This window comes from Drosophila santomea, unplaced genomic scaffold, assembly GCF_016746245.2.
Source record: "Drosophila santomea strain STO CAGO 1482 unplaced genomic scaffold, Prin_Dsan_1.1 Segkk5_quiver_pilon_scaf, whole genome shotgun sequence".
NCBI classification, from domain to species: Eukaryota; Metazoa; Arthropoda; class Insecta; order Diptera; family Drosophilidae; genus Drosophila; species Drosophila santomea.
This window is the reverse complement of record NW_025318991.1, coordinates 64,202-91,205: the sequence shown is the minus strand read 5'-3', so window position 1 is coordinate 91,205 and position 27,004 is coordinate 64,202. Positions and strand designations below refer to the sequence as shown.

The 27,004-nt window shown below is 42.2% G+C and overlaps 1 long non-coding RNA gene across 2 annotated transcripts in view; it reads left to right on the top strand.

Moving 5' to 3' along the window:
* The first annotated feature begins 1,004 nt into the window (after positions 1–1,004).
* LOC120457599 overlaps positions 1,005–27,004 on the top strand; it is a 40,522-nt gene continuing 14,522 nt past the window's right edge. Inside the window, exons 1-2 of one of the 2 annotated variants that reach the window (XR_005617043.1) lie at positions 1,005–1,139; positions 1,200–1,389. This is a non-coding gene — a long non-coding RNA (uncharacterized LOC120457599). Of the gene's footprint in view, positions 1,145–1,199; positions 1,390–27,004 lie in introns of both variants that reach the window. The other variant, XR_005617044.1, reaches the window with a different exon arrangement.

Here is a 27,004-nt window from a genome sequence, read left to right as displayed (position 1 = left end):
ATTTCTCACTTAAATGACTTTTCATTTCGTCAAAATCCAACTTTTTTAGCTCTTTACGAACTTTTCTAAATGTCGAGCTTATCGTTAGCGCTAACCTCCCATAGAAATTGAGATCTCGACGTTCATACGGACGGACAGACGGACATGGTCAGATCGACTCGGCTATTGATCCCGATCAAGAATATGCATACATTCTATAATCGGAAACGCTTTTTTCAACGAATTTAGTATAGCCATTTACTCTACAAATAACGGTTATAAAAACATAAATTTAGTAACTGCTGGTGGCTGCGAGTCCCGACAGGTTTTGAGAATATTGGTATCTGGATTGGTAAGTTAAAAATGTTTTGGGATATCATGTTAACTGTGGCTGGTATCAATAAGAAATTTAAAATTTTTGTATTTGTATTAAATTTTTATATATTGAGCTGAAAATTTTCAGCCGGTTTGACCTTGGGTTCTTAGCTGTCATTGTATGCCTCGTCTGTATTAATCTTCTGTGGCAGTTGTGTTGTCTGTGAACTTCGGTTGTATTCGTTTGATAGTAATACTCCAGATAATAGTCCGTATGGTCATAAAATGGTAAAAACGGTTATAAGAATATATTTCTTCATAATAATAATATATAAGCAGCTGTCTCTTATGTAACGGTTTATCCACATTTATCCTAGTTGGACTTTTGTAAGATGGTTCAAATTAGGATACGAAACAGATGACCATTTCTTGAACGAAAAGAAAATCAGCATGCAGAATTTTTGGTTTTTATGCCCTATTACTATGACCTCTTCTGAATCCGATCCCTTAATAGTGTTTTTCAAACATTTTCGAAAAAATAGACAGTAGATTAATTGGACGTCAAGATGTAAATTCTGATCCCATTCTGTTTGACTTATGGATTATAGTAACCTCTGCACATTTCCATCGACTTCGAAATGGAAAGAAACAAAATGTTTTTTTTTAGTAATCCTTTATTAAACTGTCGTCCATTTTATCTGTAGGTCTGGTGTTTTTTTATTGTTCTAGCAATTTATGATACAACTTCGTCAAAATTAATTATTTTAAATTGATACCTTATATTAATGTTGCAGTCATGCGCCTTTTCGATGATGTGGTTCGCTGTGTTCTGTTCTTAACCCACCGTAACGTACTGTGAAGTTCTTCGGTTACTATTTAATAATATAAATGTCCAACTTTTTCAGGTTCAAAAAATTTATGTTAAGTTAAACCTTAACATTTCACCAGTTTGACATTTGAAGACAACTTTATCTAGTGGAAGTATACAGATATACAATGATCACTCAAGATAAACGAAAGCTAAAACATTAAACAAAAGGCAAATTGAACCAATTGCCGTTTCATCTTTTTACATTATTCAATCAACATAAACAGGTATGCAATCCAACAAATCTAGTTTTGCATTTTATCTTCACACTTCAACCTTTTGCAGCACCAGTGATGTAGGAGATGTAGCCGAGTCGATCTTGCCATGTCCGTCTGTCCGTCCGTCTGTCTGTCCGTCTGTCTGTCTGTCCGTCTGTCTGTCCGTCTGTCTGTCCGTCTGTCCGTCTATCTGTCCGTCTGTCTGTCTGTCCGTCTGTCCGTCTGTCCGTCCGTATGAACGCTGAGATCTCAGGAACTACAAAAGCTAGAAAGTTGAGATTCGGCATACAAACTCCAGAGACATAGACGCAGCGCAACTTTGTCGATTCATGTTGCCACGCCCACTCTAACTCCCACAAACCGCCCAAAACTGCCACGCCCACACTTTTGAAAAATGTTTTGATATTTTTTCATTTTTGTATTAGTCTTGTAAATTTCTATCGATTTGCCAAAGAACTTGCTGCCACGCCCACACTTTTAAAAAATGTTTTGATATTTTTTCATTTTTGTATGTCTTGTAAATTTCTATCGATTTGCAAGAAAACTTTTTGCCACGCCCACTCTAACGCACACAAACCGCCAAAAACTGTCAGTGTTGAAGACTCTCCTTCGCACTTTCACTGAGAAACGGGTATCAGATAGTCGGGAAACTCGACTATAGCGTTCTCTCTTGTTATATTTGAAAAACAGCTTATAAGAGAAAAAGAGCTATTCACTCTGAAATGCCATAACGCACCCCGAGTTTAAAATTCTGTCCAGAGTTGCCAAATGCTTTACCAAATCTCTGTTCGGGAAATAAATAAAATAAAATAAAATTAAAAAGAACACTTTCGAGGTCCGTCCCACTCGAATTTCTTCAACGGTTTCGACGTTTTGTATTAAATAAAAGACTCGAATCTTCCTCTGTGCTCTATTTCAAACGAAGCAATCGTGATCTAAAAATGGTGTCGAGGCAGTCAAACTACTTCTCTATTTCACCTGCTCCTGTTTCTTTCGTCGGTGTTTCCGGAGCTTATATTAGTTTCTCTCGTTGCCCCTATTTTGACGAAAAAATGCTTTTATTTTATTACTATAGGCTTTTTGTGGCCAAAATAAATAACTACAAAACGGAAAAAAATATTGAGTTTATGCTTTTCTGTATTGAGTACAAAACTTTTATAATACCAAAAATCGTGGGCGTGGAACCGCTACTTTAATCTAAATCGGAACTAAGTGGGCTACAATATTAAGTATTGAATTGAATTACATAAAACGCAGTATAGATATTATGGTCAGACTATATAAAACTCAGTCTAAATCTGAAATTTAACATAAGATTTTGTTCAACTAATATAGCTTAAAGCGCTACGCTTATATACAGGGATCACCACAAGAAATCCAACATATCAAAATCTTTTGATGCCAATATAACTTGTTTAGTAAAAACTTACCTTAGTGCCTTTTTTATTAATTTTTAAGCGATTGTGTAATTTGAAAACAAGCTCACGTGAGCACAACACTCCGACACAACAACACTAATTTAAAATTTTTGGTACATAACATTAAAGTCTAACACAATGATTTTTCAAAACTTTTAAAAAGTGGGATTTTGGCCACAAAAAGGTATCATTCAGCTTGCTTTTTCGTTTGTCATAAGGTGTCTAAACATGTGTTTAGACATGATAAGTAGACAAACTATAAATATGTTCTATGTATGGGCTGCAATAAACATGTCACGGGACAGCATAAGTGGCAACTACATTTAAGTACGATTGCAGTTGTCTATTGCCGAAGTGTCAAGAGATATGACTACGTGGAGGTGATTAGCGCGATCATAGGACTTAAACATAGATTTAAGAATAAATCTCAGCTGCATTGACCAACGCAGACTGCAGCGTCTTACAAGCGCTGCATTATATAATTAGATGATAAGAACCTATGTAAGAACTAGTGGTAAGAAACACAGAATAAAAGACCACGCCTTAAAGTACTAGGACGATAAGGTGAAACATTGTGTTCTTGCTTTTCCTTGGCTGATCAATCAGCTGTGAGTCGAGGCACAGCTGGGTCAACTGGGCGACCAATCAAAAAATCCTCCAACGGATCACGCCAAAGAACACAAGCAGAAAGCACAAAAAAATCACAGTGATTGTTTTCCCAAGATGTTGTCGGAAAGATCTGTGAAATTGATGCAAGACCAAGGAGAGTCGCAGAACAAAATACTGCAAGCCATCAAGGAAAAGGCATCTATACCAGCAATAGAAGCATTGGTAGTCCGAATTACTACTAACAACAACGCGCTGGTAAAATTGGGAGTTGGCGATCATCAATGTTTTAATGATAAAATATTTATTAAAACTAAGGATGCTGTCAAGGCCTACAAGGAGTCGCAATTAAAGGTAGAAACACTTGAAGAGATAAATATACCAAGTGGATCAAAATTATCTGATACCGCATCAGCTCGGAGCTCCAGTCAAGTTGATAATCTGGTTCAACTGGTGGACAGAAGAGCGGACAGGGTGAGGCAACAGATGAGCCTAATCTACGAAACCCTAGATAGTTCAAGTAAGATTGAACTAGTCAAGCAGCTGGCAATGATGAAAAGTCATTGGTCCAAAGAGACGGACACACTGAAACTGCTGGAAAACAGGAATGACAGAACTGCCTTTGATCAAGATGAGGCAGACATTCTGCAATCTGAAGCTTCCGCACTAGAGATGGTACTTCAGAGGAAGTTTGAACAGTTCAAAAGTTCCAACTACGACGTGCCAGAACTCCCAAAAGTGGACCTTCCAACGTTCAATGGAAATGCGAAGGAATGGGCAACATTTTACGAGCTGTTCTCTGAGCTAATAGACAGCAGGAAGGATCTCAGCAACACAAGGAAGCTCTGATATTTAAGAGCCTGCTTAAAAGGAGAAGCTCAAATGGTGGTTAGCCATTTGATAACGGGATCAGCGGCTAGCTATGTAGCAGCATGGGAGCTTATCTGCAAATGCTATGAGAATAGCAGAAAAATATTCTCCCAACACTTCAACAAATTAATTGAACTGGAGGGCTTGCTGCCCCATGATGAGAAAAATTTAGGGAAGTTTTTGGATACTGCGACCGAGAGCATATTCATCATAAAGCAAAAAGGAAAAATAGGAAGCTCTGCTGACGTAATTTTAGCAGCAATTCTGCTGCGGAAATTTTCGCCAGAAGCCTTGCAGCTGTATGAACAGCATGTAACAAAGGCAAGAGCTATACCGTTCTTACAAGATGTACTGGAGTTTATTGAGCAACAATACAACTCAGTATATGCCATTACCAAAAATACCGCTCAGCTTGCTAAAAGAAAAGTACAAGTTAGATAGAATTTTGATAGAATTCAAATTCAATCTTTATACCAAAGTTATAAAGTGTTGATATTGTATTTTTTTACAAATGTTACAAAAATTTCATTTAATTTATGTATTGGAGTGTTATTCAATATTTATTATTAGTTATTATTATTCTCCAGTAACATTTGTTTTTAAATACCACCTTTATTGTATAAAGATATAAATGACTCATAAATCATATAAAAAAATGGGAGCTGCAATTTTGAGACCTGCTACACCGCGAATCGAGAAATGACCCTGGCGTTAGTCCGATAGTGTTTAATAGGAGGGCCCAATCCTAGCAAGGTTCCGCGTGCGTGGCGAGATTGTGGTGAAGACCAGGTCGACTGTTTCGGAGATTGCGTAACGTAAACCGGGCGGTTGTCCGGAGCGTTCGAAAGAGCTCAGCAGTCGTGCTACTGCCGCGACCGATCGGAGCAGACGCGGGGTTACGTGTTGTTGTTTCGCAGTTTCGCACATGACGCAGTTGTTGGCTTCCTAGCCGAAGTGTCAAGCACCCAGCAACGCACCAGGACGACAAGAGCCATAAGGAAAACGGAAACGAGGCCGTCGAGCAATCCCATCCAGGTACATTCGTACCAGCTTGAGGAAAAGATAGAGTGGAGCGTTCGGGTGTTGGCATTTTGCATGGACTGCGATGTAAACCGGGCGATTGCACGGAGCTTTAGTGGAAACGAAACAGGCGTCTAGCTGGACAAATATTGCAGACTGCGCTGTTGTTAATTACTTCAGTATGATAGCATTTAACTGCTCTTATTTTCTTTGCGTTTTCCTTACGCTTTCTTTTCACTTAATTATATTAGTAGTAGGGTCAATAAGAAATATCAAAAACACAATTTACAGAAAAAGCTGTATTCAATATATCATGTAAAAATATATAACGATTTTTTTTCAATAATACCGATTTTTTGATAAATGATACACATACCTACCCTGTAGCTGGGTATCGTGTACTTAGGTAAGAAATGGCTTTCAACAGATTTTGTAAAGACAAGTAATAAGTAAATAATACGTCCCAAACGATCCCATCCATTGAACTGTATTTCTTGCTAGTATTTGTAAAATTAACAGGTAGTAGTAATCAGATTGTGTCTTAGGCAATTCTAACCAACGTTTGTACAGGAACAGACCTGATCGGACGAATAACAACTGTGAATAACAGAAACGAGCTGGCCACAAACCCCCCTCTCGGCTATTCTTGCTGCCAAGTCTAGAGAAGCCACCTGCGGCAAATATCAAATAGGCGCCAGCGCCGGTCAAAAAGACACGCTCGCCAGCGGCTGCGCTAGCGACGTACATTCCTCGATCGACGTAGACGTTCTACAAGTTTCACTGCACCTTACCTCGGTATCTGGCGTCTTGTAAACTCCTCACCCATCGTGGAAATATACGATGACTTTGGAGTCTATTCCTAACCTAGCCATCGTGACTGTCGTTCTAACGAAGATTTTCACTCACATTTCAAGCTGATCGTAACCATTAGTTATAAGTAAAATAAAATAAAATAATAAATTTCGAAAAAACAAGCTGTCGCTTGATAGTAAAACGATCGGGCAATGTCTCGGCCACATTCCTTCCCCTGACAAATAAAATAATAAAATAATAATAATAATAATAAAATAATAATAAGTGTAATAAAAATAAATGTAAATGCTAGTGTAACGAGCGGGTTGTTGTCCAGGAATAATTTAAGCGGAAGCCGATAGTTTGTAATCGAAAGCTAAGCTATAAATAAGAGTTTAAAAAGGCACGCGTAAAGAAGGACACGCAAAGTTTTGTGAAAGCGATGGTTAATTTAGTTTAGTTTTATAATATTACCCTCTTACCCAAAAATAAACACTCCATTATCGAAAAGACAACAGACTTTACAGTTCATAAGTGGGATAACTTGAGTTGGCAATGTGTAAGCTGCAATAACAGTGTAAGAGACATAGAAAAGAAGAAGGAGCAGAAGAGTCGTCGGCGTGGGATGTTTGAAATGGGATAGGTGTTCCCAAAAGTCTACGGGACAAGAGATTACAAATTATGGATAAGGCATCCTTTTCTACGTGTATGAGCGGAACTCAAGGCAGACCATTTGCCGTATTTGGTAAGAGAGAGGAACTTGGGCGTTGCAGACTTCAGTGTTAGTGCAGAGACTAGTGGAACACCAGAATTCTGAAGAAGTGGACTTGGTACAAGCAGTTCCACTTGCCAACACGAAGAATTAAGCGCAGCACAGGCAGCTGCGATTTCACAACTACAACAGCAGATGACGACACTGACAAACATGATGTTGGAGCAGTAGTTTAAGTTTAAAGTATAAGAGATCTTAGAACTATTATGAAATTCCTATGTTATGTTATGTTATGTTCGACCAATTATGATATCATATTATCATATGTTATCATATTCTCATGAAAGCTCTACTATGTTAATGAGCCCACTCGTAAAACTGAAGTCGCATTAAACATTTTGGGTCGAACCTCTCGTTTTTTTTCTATCGGTGGAAATTTCCCAGCTAGGCTGTTAGCCGCCAGTCTTAATTTTGTAACAAATTTTCTTTGGGAAAACTCTCCCGAATTTTCACATGATGTCACAGTTTGTCAACAATATGCCAACAACTAATCAGCAACAGCAGAAACGGAAAGATGAGATTGATATAGATGAGTTCATCAACCGACACCCTGAAGATCAAAAGGCGGTTGACAAGCGTCAATTAAAAATTACCTTACCAGACTATGATGAGAATTCGATCTCCGTGAGTCAGTTCATCGATCGTGTTAACAAATTAGTATACTTCTTGCTATATATACAAAGCTGAAGGGTTCCGCCAAAATGTTGCTCGATTCCTCGCAGATTTTACACACAACATGAAACAGTTTTGCATCAGCAATCCGAGAGAAATTCGGATCGGAGCCGGACGATTCAGAAATTCATTTTATCATGGCAAATGCAACCAGACGATCGAAGGAAACCGTAAAGGAGTATTGTTTCCGTACGTCAGCACTTGATTTGCGATTTTAGCTTAATGAAGCTGCAGTCACTCGATATGTTATAGCGGGTCTACAGCAGAGAGAGTTGCAAAACAGTATTTCAGCCATTAATTCTTCGTTGATGAAGGAGTTAAGCGACGCTACCGAGTCGTATTTTATAAATAGAGGGAGGCCCAATACAAATAAGAAAAAGTTCTTACCCAAATCCAGTACTTTTCAGGTAAAGCTGGAAAATGAGATAAAGCAATCAAAGCCACGAGAAGATAGAGCATGCTCCAACTGCCAAAAGTTTCATGCCATCGATAAAACTTGACAAGGGGCTTGTGATGATTTTGGTCGCATCCAATCAGGACATGCTGTTCACACTGATAATCTACATCAACGAGAAAGGCTAACGGTTTAATTGATACTGGAAGCCAAGTAATCTGTTGCAGGATTCTGATGGAATCAGCCCCAGAGAAGTCAAAACTAATGCCACTGCAGACTTTGAAAAGCCAAGTAATATCACCGAAGGGTGCTGACGAGCGTGATCCAGAATCATGACCAAGGCGTGATGACTGATGCCGAATTAGAGAAGCTCCGAGCTGACGCTGCGCCCACTATTTATGACCGCAAAGCAGATGCCAAGAAGAGGACTATCTCGTCCTGTATCATTGCGAGCGTGTACAAATCGCAATGGAAAGCGTTTTCGCCCCTTGGGACAATTATGTCTACCAGTTCGTTTAAAAAATACTCCCTGCAGACGAAGTTAACCGTGTGGCGCCTTTTATTCCCGAATAGAATAAAGGTATTTTTGGACGAGAAATGTGCCTCCTTCAGTATTATCTGGTTCTGGAAGAAGTTCAACAGGCCCAAATGATGGCCAATAACTCCCGCTCGTTAGTCGCGTAGTTGCACTCACTGTCTTTAAGAGTCCTGGAAATCATTTTTACTGGGCGGCCCTCTTGGGACAACAACGCACCTATACCGTAGGCCGAAGCATCTGTCGTTAGATCAAATGGCTTCTTGTACTCAGGGTAGCTGAGCATGACGTCTTCTGATGCCAATATATTGCGCAGCTTTTGGAACGTCTCGGGGACTCGGAGAAACGCACCTGCATATTTTTCGATCTATGCCTACTGACTATTCCATTTTCGCCCTTTAATATGTTCGAAATGGGCCTTGCTATGGCACAGAAGTATTTTATGAAACATTTATAGTAGATCGCGAGGCCCAGAAACGACCTGACTTCGAATACCGTCTTGGGCTCACGCACCAAGAAAGCTCACGCTTTTCTTAAAAAAACGCGATTTCTCGGCCGATACTCTCATGTTCGTTTCTTGAAGGCTCTTTAACACCCACTCTACATTGCGAGACGATAATCACATCATCAACATAAACATAGCAAAATTTGCCTATTTGTTCACGTAAGATCGTTCGCTGGAAGATGCTGGCGGTGTTCCTGAGACCGAACGGCAGTCTCTTGAACTCGTATTTTCCCCGTTTACCGAGAAAGAAGATTTTTTGCGATCACGTTCCGCTAGCACAACTTGATGATATCCGGATTTGAGATTAAGGGCCGAAAAATAATGGGCTTAGCCCAAATTGCTTAGTATCATTGATATATTCGGCATCGGGTATTTGTCGGAAATGGTTCGCTCATTGAGTTTGCGAAAGTATATCACCAAGCGCTTGTTGCGGTTTCTCGCATCATCGGTGCCCTTTTTATCTACTAAACATTTGGCGTTGTTGCAGGGGGATGCTGATTTTTGAATTATATCGTTTTTTAGAAGATCTTGGATTTCCTCATTGACGAAGTCGGCTACGCCCATGGGATATGGTTAAAGTTTGGCATGGATGGGCTCTTCGCTCACTGCTCTGATGGTGGCAACCACCGAAGTTTTCGTATGGCAGGGCCTCGTTTGGGTCTGCAAAGGCCTTTTTTCTGGTCTTTAGTAATTTTCGAAAAGCCTACCGCACTAAAGGGGGCGCGTCTGGGTAATCCACATTGGTGAAGTTGACATCAGAGCATTTGTGGAAGGAGATTTTCTCGACCTCCGTACCCCATTTGAACCGATTGGAGGCCAGAGTGACGCCCCGGCCTGACCTAACAAATCGAGGCCGATTATACCATCAAAGGTTGACAAGTCTGGTAGAATGAAGAATGTTTCTCATACGTTCAACGAAACACAACCTTTTTGTGTGACGGTGGTTGAGGCATGGATCGATCGCATGGTGAATTGCGAGTTAACCGGACGGACGCCTCGCAACCCCTTGTGTGGTCTGATGTAATTTTTGGACGTCCCGGTGTCCATAAAAAAGCTCATATGCAGCCTCTCTACTCTTCGTCTGATGACGGGTAGCAGGGATTTTCCCCTAACAAATTGAGGGCGTCGGAATCGCTTTCATTATCGTCTTCGATCTGTGCCGCAGCGCCATTGGCGGTTTCGCCGTACAAGTTCTGCCCCTGTCTAGCATCTTGGGTTGCTCTTACCGCTATAGCAGTCGGACATAGCCAACCGCTTGCTGATACCAATGGAGGCCTAAATGGGCTGTCCATTGGTTCTGGAGCACTGGCGTGAGTTTGCTGCTCGGCGTTTCGCTGGCCGTATTGGCCTTGCTGCTTGTGCTGCCTACAAAAATGTGGGGTCTTGGACCCGCTTGCCTACGCTTCTGCTTGTTGGGGTAGCTTGACCCACTGCTGGGCACTTGCCTTTTTCCTCCACGCTCCTCGCAAAGCTGGCAGCGAACGCATATCTTTCATGGTTCGATTCTACCTCTTGCGCCAGCGCCAGAGCTGCCGGCAAGTCCCTTGACTTTGTTCAGAATAGTATATCTGTGAGACTACGCTTAAGTCCCGAAATAAACACACGTAGTGCATCTTCGCGGATCTTTTCACAGAGGCCCTTTGCTAGGACCGGCTCGTATGACATGTTGACTTTATTAATCAACAATGTAAGTTTTTTGCCGACTTCATCGAGCTGCCTTGTCTTAGCGTGCCCAACTCTTGCTAAAATGAACTGGACCTTTGTCGCTGTATGTGAAGTCGAGGCGATTTATAATCGCGTCAAAGTTAAGTACTGTGCCGAAAGAGGACAACAACACCCGCGGTCCCCTTGATTTTATTCCTTATAATTATCGCCGCCTGATAATGGCGTGAGCTTCCGTCGTACGGTCTTAAAATACGGTAGGCTGCGAAAGCCGCCTGTCTTCATGAAACATATGATTCGACAAGTGTTTTTTTTTTTTTTATTATTCTAGCTGCCAATAGTTTGTTATTTTTCGTCAACCTAATCCACCACTACTTTCACGAGTCGTTTTTGTGTTAAAACTTTGTACTGTTTAATTCCATTTTAGTAAAGGCACTTCCAAAAACTGTATTTATACCCGTTACTCGTAGAGTAAAAGGGTATACTAGATTCGTTGAAAAGTATGTAACAGGCGGAAGGAAGCGTTTCCGACCATATAAAGTATATATTTTCTTGATCAGGATCAATAGCCGAGTCGATTTGGCCATGCCCGTCTGTCCGTCCGTCTGTCCGTCTGTCCGTCCGTCCGTCTGTCCGTCTGTCCGTCTGTCCGTCTGTCTGTCCGTATGAACGTCGAGATCTCAGGAACTACAAAAGCTAGAAACTTGAGATTAAGCATACAGACTCCAGAAACATAGACGCATCGCAAGTTTGTCGAATCATGCTGCCACGCCCACTCTAACGCCCACAAACCGCTAAAAACTGCCACGCTCACACTTTTGAAAAATGTTTTAATATTTTTTCATTTTTGTATTGGTGTTGTAAATTTCTATCGATTTGCAAAAAGAGTTGAAGACACTTTGGAGGGTGTTGTGTGTGTGGGGGGGGGGGGTGCTTGTAAGAGAAATCCTGGAGTCCCTGCGGTACTACCGCGAGGCTATGCTTTGCAGGGCCAGGATGCGCTCATTTTTCCCTAGCTAGGGTCCTGTCCTCTCCGGGCGGCTCTTTCTCTTTCCGACCCCGTCGTCGTGGCCGAACCTAGCCAGATAGCTCCTGAAGCATCCATGCCCGCTTAGCATTTGGGTGAGCCAAAAATTCACCTCGCCATGCCGTCTTCGCGTCCATGCGACCACATCCGGGATGATCCTAAAGGTCCATCGTCCCTTCGTCGACTGCTGCCACCTTTCCGAGCTGTTGGTTCTGGCGTTCGCTTTTATGGCTCGCTTCTGGGCCGAGCTGCACTGTCCTACAGTCTCCTTCGCCTCCAAGGCCAGCAAGTCTATGGGCAGAGTTCCCGCTATAACTTGGGCTGCGTCGTCGGAGATTGTCCGAAAGCCGGAGCACACCCTCAGGGCACACAGCCTGTGCGTCGATTCCAGGCCCCTTATGTAGGACCTCTTCTCCAAAGCTTCCGCCCATATTGGGTCTGCGTACAGCGCTGTTGCACTGCAGACGGACTGTAGGAGTAGTCTGCGTCCCTGTCTTGGGCTCCTGCAGTTGAGCATTATTCGCTTTAGAGCCCTAGCGACGCTCGACGCCTTCCTGTTCGCTTCCGCCAGATGCTCCTTAAACGTTAGCCTAGTGTCTAACAAGACCCCTAAGAAACGAATAGCTCGCGCAGACGTGACCGTGGTGTCTCCGACTCGGATGGTGGCTGTCTCTACCTGCTTGCGGCTAGATATGAGCACTGCCTCCGTTTTGTGGTGTGCAATGTCCAGGCCGACCGCTAAGAGCCACTCCACTACGATGCCGATTGCTGCATTCGCGAGGGTCTCGGCTTTTTAAACTGTTTTTGCTACGATTACCACGGCAATATCGTCAGCAGAGCCAATCACTTTGGTTCTCCCTGGTAGTGACAGCAGTAGCACACCATCGTACATAGCGTTCCACAGCAGCGGCCCGAGGACCGAACCTTGGGGGACCCCGCAGGTCACCCTGTGCTCAAGTGTGCCTCCGTCTGTGTCGTTCAGTAGCACTCTGTCGCTGAAGTAGGCCTTGACTATGCCCACCAGAGCGTCCGGTACCCCTAGGTGCTGTAATGTTCTTATGGTGACGCCCCATATCGCTGAGTTGAACGCATTTCTAATGTCCAATGTTACTACCAAGCAGTACTCCTTGCGGCCTCCATGCCATTTTGTGCCTTCAATGACATATCCTTTGCGACCTCGCGTATTTCATCCGGTCGGAGCGCTATCTGCGACAAGTCGCCTGGGGCCGCGTGAGGAGGTTGCGGATCCGAGGGCACTGTTGGATCGCTGTCATCGTGACCGCGTCGCCTGTTTTCAGTGGTTTCGCCTCGCTTAAGTTTTTTACCACTATTTTATAAGCTGAACCCCAAGGGTCCTGCTCGGCTGAGTCGCATAGCTCCAAGAAGCATCTCCTCTTCGACTGCTTGATGAGTCTCTTTAATGCCCTTCGATTGTCAGCGTATTCTTGCCTCCGAATCTCGTTGTTGGGGTGGCCGTGCTCCCTTTGCTGCCGCGGTCTTGCCCGAAGGCAGGTTCTGCGAGCCTCCGCGATCTCGTCGGTCCACCAATGTCGGGGCTCCCAAATTCCCTCAGGAACGCGTCCCGCTAGAGCGTCTTTGGGTTGAAGTGCCTCTTCGCTGGTGGGGCTGTGAAAAATCCTCTGCTGGTGATGTCGCAGATAATCGCCTTGTGGTCACTTGCCGTATATAAATCGCTGACGGACCATTGTGCGCGCTGGAAAAGCGAGCCACTGCAGAAGGTCAGGTCTACTACCGACCCTGCTCCAGCTCGGCTGAAGGTGTGCTCCGTCCCCGTGTTCAGGAGATCTACGTCCATAGACGCGAAGGCTTCCTGAAGGGTTCGCCCTCTTGCGTTCGTGTGGACTGAGCCCCACTCCTCTGCCCAGGCGTTGAAGTCCCCAGCGATGACCACGTTTCACTCGCCTCTTGCGTCGTTAGCCAGCTCATCCATAACTGCCGAAAATTCCTGAAGGGAAAGGCGTGGTGGTAGATAGCAGCTGTACAGGCACAGGTCGCCAACCAGCCCCCTTACAAAGAATGAGCCAATGCGAAGGTTTCTTGGTCGGCTAGTCCCGTTGATCAGGATCGCGGCGCTTCTTGTGCCGTCCAATATGTATCTGCTGTTGTGAGCTGCGTTGTATCTGCCTCCGGCGCTGCCGTCTCCGCTGTCCAGATAGCTGGCGAGCTGATCTGCCCGAAGAGCTCCAGCGGCTTCGGTGTAACGTGAAATTAAATTTTGCGCTATAGCGCACCTCAGCCAACTGCACTCAAGAGGCGAGGTTAATGACGTTGTCGCTGTGCCGGCTAAGTCGACGAAGGTCAGCAGCAGCCACTTGTCTGATTGTTCTGTTATAAGCAACAGTGGTCACAAGCACTTGTTTTTGTTGTTAGCATTTGGTGTTTGTCACTACAGCCCTGTTGACGTGGCTGAAATTGATTCACTTGTAGTTAATTGTGATTTTTTAGTTCGTGGGTAATGACTAATACTCTGTCAAATACCGCTATGTTGTGTTTAGTATTATAAGTCACTTTTGTAAGCCGGTGGCTTCACAATAAATACTTGACGGAGTAACTTTTGATATTCTCTTTATTGGGCAGAGCAGGTGCTGCTGCTTAAGAATGTAGAAAAGAGCTGAATATACGAATACAAGAATTCAAATTAGGAGCGAAACACATTGTTGCGACATCCGGCATAATGCTTCCATTGCAGAATGCCGTTGCTGTCGTATTTCCCACGCTCGCCGTAGCGGCGTTAACTTGAGTTAACTTATACACCTCCTTAAGTTCCGTACCTGATCGTTTTCCTGGAATTACTAAATTCTCAGAGAGACTTTGCTAAATTTTTAATATTTCATTTTTAAGCTGATTTGGCCTAAAAATATTTTTATTTAACCTACCGTGATTAATATCAATCAAAAGGCTTATAATTACTGCTTGAGTTTTTTCACCTACTTCGTTCAAGGAGTGCAGCTCTTTAGTAATCATCAAGAATTTTATCGATTCCTTATAAACAATATAATTTTCTTTAAGAACTTCCGTCTTCGATTCTTCGATTCGATTCGCGTCGGGGTAAGACGTATTTTCATCGAGCTCTGTACAAAATCAATTTATTTAAGCGAAGTGAATAAATAAAACAAAATAAATTACAAATATCAGCGAAAAGACGCTATTAGCAATGTTAAATTGCAAATCTATAATATTTGTTGTGTGTGGAAACATTAAATTAAAACAAAAGCTAATTTAAATAGACAACAGACAAATCGACAGTTCCAAAATGAGCCAACGCGAATTGCGCGCTCAGCGGCAAAAAGAGCAAGACGAGCGCCGGCTCTCTCTCCAACGAAACAATGCCTACTTCACCTTCGTGTCTGACGCCCGTGAGTGCCAAACAACCCATCGAGTCAATGACCTAGCACCTGCAGAAAGCAAACGATCGCGGTCCTGCTCACCAATGCTTATGACTGCACGATGTGAACCCGAACGCATTGAGAGCGTCTCTCTCGCGCACTCCTCATTGCAAACGGTGTCAAGCTCTGTAGCTACCAGCACAGTAACTTCGATATCTACTGCAACTGCACCTATAGCAACAACAACAACATCAACACTATGCTCAGTACCGAGAGTTGTGTACATTTCTGCTGAAACAACAACAACCAAAGCAAGAGCACTCTCTCCGACTCTAGAAAACAAAAGCGGACAAGAACCAAAACAAAACACAAAACTGTTTCAAACAGGGCTGGATCGCTACATTCAAATAAAGCGAAAGCTAAGCCCACAACACAAACAGGCTGGCAATCAGCCGAAAATAAATCGCACCAACGTTGACAACTCAACTTCAAATAGGTTTGCACTACTGGATGACTGCGAAGTGCATCCAATGAAAGAACAGGAGCAGAAGAAGACTAAGCCGCCTCCAATATTTATACGAGAGAAAACCTCAAGCGCACTGGTTAACAAACTAGCTACGATCATCGGAGAAAACAGGTTCCACGTTATACCTCTTACCAAGGGAAACATACATGAAACGAAAGTGCAGACTCCGGATGAGTCTAGCCATCGATCAGTGACCAAGTACCTGGATGAAGCTGGAAAGAGTTACTATACCTACCAGCTTAAAAGTGCCAAAGGATTGCAGGTCGTCATTAAAGGAATTGAATCATCAGTGACCCCATCCGAAATTATCGAGGCACTAAAGGAGAAAAACTTTAAGGCAAAAACGGTGATCAACATTCTTAACAGGAAGAAAGAGCCGCAGCCACTCTTCAAAGTCGAACTGGAGCCATCGAGTCAAAAAATCAGCAAAAATGAAGTACATCCTATTTATAAACTCCAGTTTCTACTGCACCGGAGAATAACCGTCGAAGAGCCACACAAGCGCAAGCAGCCTGTGCAGTGCACTAACTGCCAAGAATATGGCCACACCAAAGCGTACTGCACCCTAAAATCTATCTGCGTTGTTTGCAGCGATGCTCACAGTACCGCAAACTGTCCCAAGAACAAGAACGACAGCTCAATTAAATTATGCAGCAACTGTGGCGAAAACCACACTGCCAACTGGCGAGGATGCATTGTTTACAAGGAACTTAAGTGTCGCCTAAACAAACGAGTGACTTCAGTTCGTGATCGTACCACACCAGCAATTCACAAAGCAATGGAACCGAGTACAACTAACATCCCTCTGTCTACCAGCTACCGAACAGCGCCAAATATTTCCTTTGCAAGTGCACTAAAATCAGGGATCCAAACACCAGCAGCGGACACCCCCATTCATCAAACAAACACTCACGATAACATGCAACAGCAGCCAATTGGCGTTGAAGCGATTATGCTTTCGATGCAGCAAAGCATGAAAGACTTTATGGCCTTCATGCAAACAACTATGCAAGAGCTTATGAGGAACCAAAACATCCTTATTCAAATGCTCGTTTCCTCTAAAACAGTATAATGACTCCCCTAATAATAGCAACCTGGAACGCTAATGGCGTTTCGCGGCACAAGCTAGAACTTGCTCAGTTCTTAGCCGACAGAAACATTGATGTTATGCTTCTCTCAGAGACTCACCTCACTGAAAAGTACAATTTTCAAATACCAGGATACAAATTTTACTTTACGAATCACCCGGATGGCAAGGCCCATGGAGGCACTGGCATACTAATACGATCGCGAATCAAACACCACTTTGTTAGTAATTGGCAAGAAGATTGCCTACAATCTACCTCTATAAGCCTCCAAGGCTATAACGGTGCTCTCACTCTGGCTGCTGTCTATTGCCCACCCGCTTCACACTATCAGAGGACAAATTCACAACACTCTTCGACTCGCTCGGTGAAAGGTTTGTTGCAGCTGGTGATTGGAATGCCAAGCACATGTACTGGGGATCTCGGATAGCGACCCCTAAAGGAAAACAGCTATACAACGCAATTATTAAACCGCAAAACAAGCTTAATTATGTTTCTCCGGGCACGCCTACATACTGGCCAGCAGATCCTAAAAAGCTTCCAGACTTGATTGACTTTGCCATCACCAAAAGGATATCCCAATCAATGATTACAGCTGAGGCACTCTCAGAACTTTCATCTGATCACTGCCCGGTGCTCTTTAATCTTTTGTACCAACTGCAACACATCGAGCGGCCGTATAGACTCACAAGCAACAGGACCAACTGGGAGAGGTACAAAAAATATGTTTGTTCACATACCGACTTCTCTAGCTCATTGGAAACCGAGCAAGACATCGATCAGTTTGCTGGTAGCCTAGAATCAACACTAGTCGCAGCAGCAAAAGCGTCAACTCCACAAGATACTAACGGATGCAGTAAAAAGTTCAACATGACAAGTCGAGATACCGAACTCCTTGTGCTTGAAAAACGACGACTTCGAAGGGAGTGGCAGGAGCACAGATCACCTGGCGCAAAGAGTAGACTAAAAGCAGCTTCTCGCAGACTTACTAAAGCGCTTAAGAAAAAAGAAGCGGACGCACAACTGCGTTACATCGAGAACCTCACGCCCACCAGCACAAAAAACTCATTGTGGAAAGCCCACAGGAATCTGCAGGCACCAGCAGAAACTGTCGTACCCCTCCGTAACTCTACCGGAAACTGGTCTCGTAGTGACATGGACAGAGCAAGAGTCTTCGCTGATCATCTCAAAAAGGTATTTCAACCCAATCCAGCCACTAACTCATTTACTCTCCCACCCTTAACTGCATCTGATTTAGCACCACAAGATCCCATAGAATTTCGGCCAAGCGAAATAACGAAAGTCATTAGAGACCAACTGAAGACTGGAAAATCGCCTGGCTTCGATTTAATAACACCGAAAATGATCATCGAGCTTCCAATGTGTGCAGTTCTACAAATCTGCCTACTCTTCAACGCTATTACCAAAATTGGATACTTTCCTCAAAAGTGGAAGAAATCAGTTATAGTTATGATCCCTAAGCCTGGGAAAGACAAAACACAGCCATCATCATACAGGCCAATAAGCCTACTTACTTGTCTCTCCAAGTTATTTGAAAAAGTACTGCTGCTACGAATCAGTCCCCACCTTAAAACACACGACACACTCCCATCGCACCAATTTGGTTTTCGGGCAAAACATGGAACTGTTGAGCAGGTTAACCGCATCACAACGGAAATTCGCACTGCTTTTGAGCATCGTGAATATTGTACAGCTCTATTCTTAGACGTTGCACAAGCATTCGATAGAGTATGGTTGGATGGACTTATGTTTAAAATAACCAAACTGCTGCCTCAAAACTTACATAAGCTTCTAAAGTCTTACTTATACAAAAGAGTGTTCGCGGTTAGATGTAGTTCAAGCACTTCAAGCGATTGTACTATAGAAGCTGGAGTGCCCCAAGGAAGTGTATTAGGTCCAATTCTATACACCCTATACACAGCGGACATCCCAACAGACTACCAGCTAACAATATCCACATTCGCTGATGACACTGCAATACTGAGTCGATCCAGATGCCCAGTAAAAGCTACGATGCAACTAGCACGCTATTTAACATGTGTAGAGAATTGGCTTGCAAATTGGCGCATACGAGTAAACGAACAAAAATGCAAACAAGTTACGTTTACCCTTAACAAACAAAGCTGCCCGCCCTTGGTTATGAACCACACGCGCATCCCACAAGCCGATGACGTAACATACTTAGGTATTCATCTGGACAAGCGGCTCACCTGGCGGAAACACATAGAGGCCAAGACGACGCACCTGAGACTAAAAGCAAAGGATCTACACTGGCTTATAAACGTTCGGTCTCCCCTGAGCCTGGAGTACAAAGTCCTTTTGTATAACTCCGTTCTTAAACCCATATGGACCTATGGCTCCGAGCTATGGGGCAATGCATCGAGAAGCAACATCGACATCATTCAGCGAGCACAGTCTAGGATTCTGAGAATCATAACCGGAGCTCCATGGTATCTTCGGAACGAGAATATACACAAAGACCTAAAAATAAAACTTGTCATTGAGACAATAACAGAGAGAAAAGTTAAATACAAGGAAAAACTAGGCTCACATCCAAATCCCCTTGCAAGGAAACTTCTTCGAGTATGCAGCCAAAGTCGACTGCACCGCAACGATCAACCAGCCCAGCGTTAAATTTGTTAGGCCACATAGCACAAATCATCTCATAAAATGATAATTAGCTAGCTTAGAATAAGATTTGAAAACTTATTGTTAGTCTCTTAAGTAAAAGGGAAGATTCAATAAATAAGAAAAAGAAGGAAAAAGAACTTCCGTCGTGTTTTCAATTCTTATTTGCATACTCCTAAAATTTGTGTTAACAGCTTCGGTTGTCCTTTTTAATAAATTGGTAGTTGAATCAACTGATGTTTGATTTACCCGTTACTCGTAGAGTAAAAGGATATTCTAGATTCGTTGAAAAGTATGTAACATGCAAAAGGAAGCGTTTCCGACGTTTAATTCATGTTTCCACTCCCACTCTAACGCCCACAATCCGCCCAAAACTGCCACGCATATAAATTTGAAAAATGTTTTGAAATTTTTTCATTTTTGTATTAGTCTTATAAATTTCTATCGATCTGCCAAAAAACTTTCTGCCAGGCCCACAAACCGCCCAAATCTTCCACGCCCACACTTTTAAACAAGAGAGAACGCTATAGTCGAGTTCCCCGACTATCTGATACCCGTTACTCAGCTAGTGAAAGTGCGAAGGAGGTCTTCAACACTGACAGTTTTTTGCGGTTTGTTGGCGTTAGAGTGGGCGTGGCAAAGGGTTTATTGGCAAATCGATAGAAATTTACAAGAATAATACAAAAATGAAAAAATATCAAAACATTTTTCAAAAGTGTGGGCGTGGCAGCTTTGGGCGGTTTGTGGGCGTTAGAGTGGGTGTGGTCAATAGTTTTTTGGCAAATCGATAAAAATTTACAAGACTATTACAAAAATGAAAAAATATCTAAACATTTTTCAAAAGCGTGGGCGTGGCTGTTTTGGGCGGTTTGTGGGCGTTAGAGTGGGCGTGGCAACATGAATCGACAAACTTGCGCTGCTTCTATGTCTCTGGAGTCTGTATGCTTAATCTCAACTTTCTAGCTTTTGTAGTTCCTGAGATCTCAGCGTTCATACGGACGGACAGACGGACATGGCCAAATCGACTCGGCTATTGATCCTGATCAAGAATATATATACTTTATATGGTCGAAACGCTTCCTTCTGCCTGTTACATACTTTTCAACGAATCTAGTATACCCTTTTACTTTAGGGTCAGCCTCATTCTTGTCAACAGATTTTATTCCTTGACAGGGACACATTTTAGCAATGGGTCTTGTGATAAATCCTTCCTGCATCCCTAATTTAGCCACACGGACCTTATCGTCATTCCCTTTATGGACTTTTTCCACTTTTCCTTAGGGCCATCTTGCTGGAAGACAATTCTTATCTATTAATAAAACTATTTGCCCTTCTTCTATATTAGGAATTTCTCTTCTCCGTTTATTCCTTTGCTGAAATCGTTCCTCATTTTTTGAATAAGGGTCCACCTATCCATATTTCCGATTCTTTAATCCTCCATCGGCACGACTATTTCTTAGGGCGGTCTTCAAATTAAAAAATGACCTGGCGTTAAAGCTTCTTGTTGTTCCATCTCATCAACTATAGAGTATAATGGTCTTGATTTTAAACATGCTTTTATTTTACATAAAACGGTTGACATTTCTTCATATGTCAAAATATTGTCGCCGATTATACGCTTTAAATGGTATTTCATTGACTTGAACCCAGCTTCCCAAATACCTCCGAACGTTGGTCCTGCCGGCGGATTAAAATGCAAATCAATCCTATCATTCTCCAGCTGCGCTGTAATCGCTAATGTCTTGATCTAATTTCCTATCAGCTCCTGCAAAATTTGTTCCGGTATCTGAATATATATTGGCTCATTTTCATCGTCTAGCAATGAATCTTATGAGTGCAGCTAAAAATGCGTCAGAAGTTAGATCGCTACCTATTTCTAAATGTATGTCTTTGGTGGCCAAACAAACAAATACGGCATACGTATACTTTAAATGTTAAGTTTGAATTCTGCATCGGAGTTTTGCAGTCTTCCTCCTACTCTGAGCAGTCCATCCTCATCCAGAAACGGATTCAGTAAAAATATTCTATTAGTTGTACCGATTTCTTTGTTGTTTTACAAAGCTTTTAACAACGTCATCTCAAAGGCGATTACCGGAGCCCTGACAGATCTTGGGGTGGACCGCCACTTGGTGAGACTAATAAACCAACTGCTCATCTGCAGGAAGGTTATGTCTTCACTAGGTGCGTCAACCTTCACTAGGCACGTCAGCAGAGGCACTCCGCAAGGAGGCGTCCTCTCCTCACTTCTATGGAACATAGCAGTCAACTCAATACTATGCGACATGGAAGGAGTGGGGAGGTGGGGGTGGGGGTGGGGGTGGGGGGAGTCTTCAGGATAATAGCCTATGCCGATGAAGTTGCTATCATCTTCACAGGCATCAGCAGTGCTTTACGCACCACCCCAAACGAAGCCTGTCCAAGTTACAAGGTTTGGACTGTCACCCGCTCTCCGCTCCCTCTCACGCTCTCTCGTTCTTCACCACAGAGTCTCTGCTGCGCTTGGGAGAGCCTAGCTAATTAGAATAAGCTTCAGTGTAAAACCTATTTTCGCCGAATAAACATACGCCGGGTCGCCCCCGAAAAGGCAAGTGTTTGCTTTCTTTCGAGTGTTCATATTTTAGCCGATTTGGAAAATTCCAGCAACCCCCATCACACCCAACAAAGCCCTAAATGCCATAGTCATCCTCCCAAGCCCAGAACTAGCTGGCATGGAACAGGCTACAGTAACTGCAATCAGGCTTAGAGATACCAAACAGTGGAACCCACAAGAAGCGGATAACTCATGTATCCTAAAACACATTCAAATAGCCCCCTCCAACGGAGTACATACAAACTAGAGGGCTGCATAACACCATTCAAACCGTCAAATGAGACATTCGTGTTGAAACGAACGAAGTGAATTCGGCGCGTTTGCAAATGAACGAAGTGAAGTAGGCGCGCGTTGCCGACTTCAATTCATTCAATTCAAACGGCACATTCTGAAACGAATGAAGTGAAGACCGAGTAAAGTGAATGGGTGATTCAAATGTCTTGTCTGCGTATATGTGTGTGTGTGTGAGTTTTAATAAAAGACAGTTATGCTATGCTAAATTCGTGTTTTAATATTATTGTTTATTATTACATAACTGATAATACATTATATTCGTATCTTATAAATATATATATATATTTTTTTAATTTTCAATGTTATTGTGTAAAAACATAATTTTATTAATATTTTCCAAGTTAAGCGTCGCCTAACGTTAGCTATATAAACGATTTTATTATTTTTTTTTTACTATTCTTTTTTAAATATTTATAATTGACAACACATGGACAACACAATTTATATATTCGTTTTAGACAAATGCTACCATATTATTAAATAAGACGCACACGCACATAATAATACAGTATTCAGAGTACTCTGAATTTCTATTGAAAATTCATTGGCTTCATTTAGTTTTCGCGCGCAAAACTCCGAACGCATACAAAGTTAACGCAAAGAGATAGCGACAACTGAATGGTATGTATTCTGAATACATACTAAAACGAATGAGTACTCTAAATGCAAACAAAGAGAATTGAGTTATGCAGCTCTCTAATACAAACACCGTTCAACACAATTATCCCAGAGAGGGATGAGTGAAACTCACAGATTCTGGCCCCCAGAATGCTATATGCTTCTATACGGACGGGTCAAAACTACAGAACAGAGTAGGAGGAGGAGTTTACTCCGAACAGCTAGGCTTACGTATCTCGTTTAGACTCCCCGATCATTGCAGCGTCTTCCAAGCTGAAGTAGCAGACATAAGGGAGGCCCTAAAGCATTTGAAAGCACTAAATCCGGAAAGTTCATACGTAAACATTTTCATCAATAGCCAAGCCAAGCAGATATCAAATCGATTGGCTCAATCTCAAGCCACTCAAAAACAGTATCAAATTGCCGCTCATTTTTACACGAGATGACACAACAATTCGTAATCAGCCTTATATGGGTACCCGGACACAGGGACATAGAAGGCTACTCCATCGCAGATGAAGTAGCTCGAGAAGGCACTACCGCGCCACTCATACAAGAGATGGAGGGCATGAGTATGCCCTTAGCCACATGTAAACTACTAACGGGTGTTTTTTTTAGAGGTATAGAACTTTAAGTTGGCATTACTGTTCAAGATGGCGACCGATTTAACAGCTGTCAAGTGATTTATTCTCAGTTTGGTTTGGCAATTCGTCATGAATAGACTCACGCCTGAACAACGCTTGCAAATAGTGCAATTTTATTTCGAAAATAATGGTTCTGTGCGGAATACGTATCGCGCACTACGTCCATTTTATCGTCGACAAAATCGTCCATCAGAGCAGTTAATTCGATTAACCATGGACCGTTTTCGCACCGCGTTTACTCTTATTGATAACTCGCATCCCCAGAGACGCCGTACGGTGCGTACAGAAGAAGCTATTGCTGCTGTAGAGCGTAGCATTGAGGAAGACCCGAATGAGTCCATCCGCCATCGAGCACAGGAATTGGATCTGTGTCCATCCACTTTATGGAAGATTTTGCGGAAGGATCTTGGTTTGCGTGCTTACAAAATCCAACTCGTGCAAGAATTGAAACCAAACGATCATCAAGCAAGGCGTAGATTCGTCGAATGGGCCCAAAACGAGATTGCTGTTGTTCCCGATTTTCATAAGCGAATTTTGTTTAGCGATGAAGCGCACTTCTGGTTGAATGGCTACGTCAACAAACAAAACTGCCGCATTTGGAGTGAAGCTAATCCTCAAGTGTATGTCGAAACACCGTTACATCCAGAAAAACTGACTGTTTGGTGCGCTGTATGGGCTGGTGGAATCATTGGTCCGTACTTCTTCAAAAACGATGATGGCCAGAACGTTACAGTCAATGGTGATCGGTATAGAGCCATGATTACTAACTTTTTCATTCCTGAATTGAACGACCATAATGTCCAGGAGCTGTGGTTCCAACAAGACGGCGCAACGTGTCACACAGCTCGTGCCACAATCGATTTATTGAAAGACACGTTTGGTGACCGCCTAATTTCACGTTTTGGACTGTATGCTAAGACGGATAACAGCTACATAAACTTGGGACAAAACCAAACCATGGAAAACAGAAATAGTAGATGGACCCGAATAATCAAACTATATAAACAAGAACCTGTCAAAATTCTTAAGGGTTGACCACAGAGGAAAACTAAACAAAAAAAAAAAAAAAAAAAAAAAAAATCAAGGTGACCAGAGCAAACCTCAGCACTGCTATGAGAGTCATCACAGGGCATTGGTTGATAGGCACCCATGCCAGAAGACAAAATGCCCTGTATAATGATTTCTGCCGTAGCTGTAGGGACGAAGAAATGAAAGAAACGGTGGAGCATCTACTATGCCGCTGCCCAGCACTGCAAGCGAAAAGTCTTGCTTAATTAGGAAGCAGATTCCTGATAGACACGTCCGACCTATCCGACACCGATACACATGGAATACAAAAATTCACCAGCGCCTTTGGCTGGGGAAACTGCTAACTCCACACGAACCTCGACGGGTAAAAGGGGAAAACATACACGGTATCACAATGGACCTCTAATGGTCTAAGTGAGTCGGATAACCGACGGCCGGTAAAACCTAACCTAACCTAACCTACAAACACTTTATGTCTTGACTGAATTTAAGTTTTTTTTTTGCTTTTTTAAGACTATCCTTTCAGCTAACTTTAATTCTTTTACCTGAAAGAAGGAAGAATACGATTAATTTTTTGTTTTTATTTTAATGAATTTGATTGTGTAGGATATAATACGTATTAATTTTTGAAAGCAGGAATACCTCTCCAACGAATTGCAAATAGGATCATCGGTTTTATTATTTAGTATTGTATTTATAAATGTCGTTTCCTTTTTCAATTGCTGCCGACGCCAATTTGGACCAAGATCCTAAATCAGCTGGATTTTCTTCAGACCTTACATGATTCCATTCAGTGTTGGCTAGTTTTCGAATGTCATCTGTTCTTCGTCTGATAAATTTAACCTTACTTTGTCCACTCTTGATCCATCCTAAAGTGATAGTGGAATCACAACAAGCATAAATTTCTACCTTACTGGTTAATGACTCTTTTATTCTTTGTATCAGAAGGCCTAACAAATGAGCGGCACACAGTTCTAGTTTAGGGTTATTTTTTTTTTTTATAGGATTGACTTTACTTTTGCTAGCTATTAGAGTTACAGCATCTCCTACTTTAGCATACACAACTGCAGCAGTGTGTATTTCCTAAAATAGTCACGGGAGCCAACCATCCTAAGGGATCATATATTTTAGATAATATAGATAATACTATCCTTTTGTTTGTCAATTTGGATAACCCGCAACTTTAAACTTAAATAAATCCTTTTGTGGTTCCCATTGAAGTCCAAGTGTTTTAACTAAGAACCTTGTTATCCCCAGTATCCTCTACTGCTGATATTATTTCTGAATTATTGGATATCCATTTTCTTAAATGTTGTCCTACTTTTGTAATTGGTTTGAAAATAGTTGGACAACATTTTTGGAAAGTTCAGATTAAGCATACAGACTTTAGAGACATAGACGCAGCGCAAGTTTGTCTATTTATTTTGCCACGCTTTTGAAAAATGATTTGATTTTCTTTCATTTTTGTTATGGTCATGTAAATTTCTATCGATTTGCCATAAAACTTTTTGCTACGCCCACTCTTACGCCCACAAACCGTCAAAAATTGTCAGTGTTGAAGACTCTTCTTCGCACTTCCACTAGCTGAGTAACGGGTATCAGATAGTCGGGGAACTCGACTATACCGTTCTCTCTTGTTTTAGTGCTGTATTTGTTTAGGGCAATTTTTTTTAAAATACCTTTGAAATAAGCACCGCTTAGTTTTTTACTTTAATGCAAACCCAAATTTAGAAAAATATTAAGGATTTGTCTCCGTGTCATAATATATATTGCATAATTCTAACCGCTCTACCATAGCCTAGTTGCATTTTAATATCCACCTATCATATGCGTATGTGTCAACAAAAAATAATTGAACTAATATCAAAACGTATACATATGTATGTAAATACATAATGTACGTACAGTCTATCGGTACAGCAAATCGCGTTCGTCAAATGGTTGAATAAGATGGAGGTTTCTACCATTATATATATTTTAATACGCGTTGCTCGTATGGTAAAATGATATACTAGATTCGTTGAAAAGTATGTAACAGGCAGAAGGAAGCGTTTTCGACAAAATAAAGTATATATATTCCTGATCAGGATCAAAAGACGAGTCGATCTGGCCGTCTGTGTGAACGTCGAGATCTTAGAAACTATTATGTAAATTTGTAAATTTTTTCTCGATTGCAAAATTGTAGTATACCCCAGTGTCGAGTATCGCAGCCGCCAGCAAATCCTATATGTATTAATCATAAACATGCCAACTTTGGATACGTCACCTCAGCTGTGCAATATCTTTCGTTATATATGCAGAGAGACTGCAGGAGCATTTGAGCTCGCCTCTCTCTCTCTCTCGTGCTCTTATCTTAGAGTTCTGCTGTTCGCTTTTGAATTAAGTCGTTTATTACTTTCGCTTTCGTAACCCATGCATGCGCGGATCGATGCCAATTAAAAAAAATTTTAGCAATCAAGCTCAACACTTTGGTGACCCCGACATGATTTGTGCATTAAAAATACATAGTGCAAATCATCCAAACGGTTCCGCTGATACAAACAGGGTGACATATTTAAAACGCTAGGCG